The sequence below is a fragment of the Rhinopithecus roxellana genome, chromosome 16, assembly GCF_007565055.1.
Source record: "Rhinopithecus roxellana isolate Shanxi Qingling chromosome 16, ASM756505v1, whole genome shotgun sequence".
NCBI classification, from domain to species: Eukaryota; Metazoa; Chordata; class Mammalia; order Primates; family Cercopithecidae; genus Rhinopithecus; species Rhinopithecus roxellana.
In genome coordinates, this window is record NC_044564.1 from 46,958,537 (window position 1) to 46,961,123 (window position 2,587).

Consider the following 2,587-nt stretch of genomic DNA (forward strand, 5'->3'; position numbering starts at 1 on the left):
GATCTCAGAGAACAAAAGAAAGAACTAAATGGAGATGTGGGAATCACAAGGCCACAGTTTAGGGTCTCGCAGTGCCATTGACAACAAAGCCTGAGAGCCTAGGCGATAGAGGCAGAACACCCAGAGGAGAAACCCTTTCCCCTTGCACCGTGAGCCTGGTGTTTGCAGCTTGGTAGCAGTGGCAACAGAACAATGAGTTCTCCTACAATAAGCCAGGGACGGAACAAACAACAGCAGCAGCGGTAGCAGGGAAACAGAATCTGTGTTGGCGTGCAGGGAGCAGGCAGCGTCTGCAAAGTAGCGCTGGCAACCACAACAGAGGCCAGCAACAGGAGGAGCAATAGGAGCGTGAGTCACTGGGGTCTGGGGGAGGGCAGAGGAAAGAGGCCGCTCTCCTGCTGGTAAACATCCCCCAAATCAGCAGAGCAAAACCAGGAAACACCAGAATATCAACCTGTGATTACACAGGCAGATTCCTGGGTCCTACCACAGAGCTGCTATATCATAATGTCGGAGTGCGGGGAGGCGGGTAGAATCCAGAAATTTGCATTTTTTTTTTTTTTTTCAGGTCAGACAGGTAGTGTAGCAGGTCATAAGGAGGTTCAGAGGGTGGCCCGTCTCACACATGCCTGTGAACACCCAATCATCATGCTTTTGAACCACAAAAGGATCGAGACATTTGCATTTTAAAGAAGTTCTCAAGGGGATTTTTTTTTTTTTTTTTTTTTTTTTTTTTTTTTTTTTTTTTTTGAGGCAGAGTCTCACTCTGTCGCCGGGGCTGGAGTGCAGTGGCCGGATCTCAGCTCACTGCAAGCTCCGCCTCCCGGGTTTAGGCCATTCTCCTGCCTCAGCCTCCCGAGTAGCTGGGACTACAGGCGCCCGCCACTTCGCCCGGCTAGTTTTTTTGTATTTTTAGTAGAGACGGGGTTTCACCGTGTTAGCCAGGATGGTCTCGATCTCCTGACCTCGTGATCCGCCCGTCTCGGCCTCCCAAAGTGCTGGGATTACAGGCTTGAGCCACCGCGCCCGGCCAAGGGGATTTTTAAGTAGTACTACCCACAGGCCTAAGCAAGTGGGAGCTTTGTCCTGAGCCCTGCCTTTTAGAGAGCTCGAGGCTAGCCTTCTTACAGCCACGCCCCTCAGAGCTAACATCCTACAAGACAAGGGAACATGCCCAATGGAACCCCATGCTCACCTAGTACATAACACTCCCTACCTAGACCATGCGTCTGGTACCCAGGACCCTGGATTCATGCCTAAATGGCATTGAGACCAATTCCATGACCTGAATGGACCTCTGGCCCAGGCAGCGCCTGTTCTGTGCTTCTGCAGGTGGACCACACTGCATGGTGTGCACAACTCTGGAAGGAAGAGTTCCTCATGGGCTGCTTGGTGGACTCGTGTGTTGAGCTGACCATATGTGGTCTCCAAGCCTGACCCTCTGCAAGAGCAGGAGCAGGAAAAGAAGCACGGGGTGGTGCTCTTCCTCACCCTTCATGTTCATTGGTGTTCCCAGTTCATACGTGTTAAGCACATCTGTTGGCCTAACTAGACACTTGCACATTATTCTTGGCTATTTTTTTTTAAGTCACGGGGGTTTTAATTTAGTTAATCTTGTTTTGTCTGTTTTACTTTGTTTTTAAGCACCAGAGAGGAAAACGAAAGCTCTTAGGGTGAAAATACCAATTATAAAATGAGTGAATCCTACAGTTTAATTCCTTTACAAGTTTAATCATTTTACAAGCTTTGATTTTTCCCATGGCAGATGAAGTTTTGGAGAACCAGGCTTACATGATTAAGTAGCATCTTAAAACTTTGAATTCATAGTTAATTTAGTGTAAGTAGTATCCATTGAGGGTTTTCTTACTGTGTTCTCCATTGTCCTACACAGTGAGAGAATCAATAAGATAGGATGAATATCGTCAAAGCAAGGCCATTGGATAATTCAAGTTGTACACATGAAGAGAAAAACATAACAGCTGTGCAAGGGAGTATGTATGTTAAGTGCTAAAGTGAAAGCCCAAGACAAGGCTAACTGCAATAGGAAATTAACAAATCTCCAAGATCTTCTCCTTCTGTTCACAGTGTTGTCTCCTTCTAGAGGACACACACACTTACACCCTACACCCCCAACTCCCAAAGCAAGGGCCTGGTGCTTTCAAAGTTCAGGCACAAGCAAGATTAGCGAATGACACTCTGTGTAATAATGCTTACTTAGTCTGTGGTTAAGGATTTTTTGTTGTTTTTTTGTTTGTTTGTTTGTTGAGATGGAGTCTCACTCTGTCGTCCAGGCTGGAGTGCGGTGGCACGACCTCAGCTCACTGCAACCTCCACTTCCCAGGTTCAGGCAATTCTCCTGCCTCAGCCTCCCAAGTAGCTGGGATTACAGGTGCCCGCCAACACACCCAGCTAGTTTTTGTATTTTTAGTAGAGACGGGGTTTCGTCATGTTGGCCAGGCTGGTCTCGAACTTATGACCTCAAATGATCTGCCCGCCTAGGCCTCTCAAAGTGCTGAGATTACAGGCGTGAGCCACTGCGCCCGGCCAAGGATTTTTTTGTTTTTCAGGTGAGCAAGGAGAGAGACAC

The 2,587-nt window shown here is 47.8% G+C and overlaps 1 non-coding gene across 1 annotated transcript; it reads right to left on the bottom strand.

Annotated features, from left to right (window-relative positions):
• Positions 1-567: 567 nt before the first annotated feature.
• Positions 568-671, bottom strand: LOC115894103. The gene has a single exon (XR_004054148.1). It is a non-coding gene; the product is annotated as a small nucleolar RNA U13 (small nucleolar RNA).
• Positions 672-2,587: the final 1,916 nt, after the last annotated feature.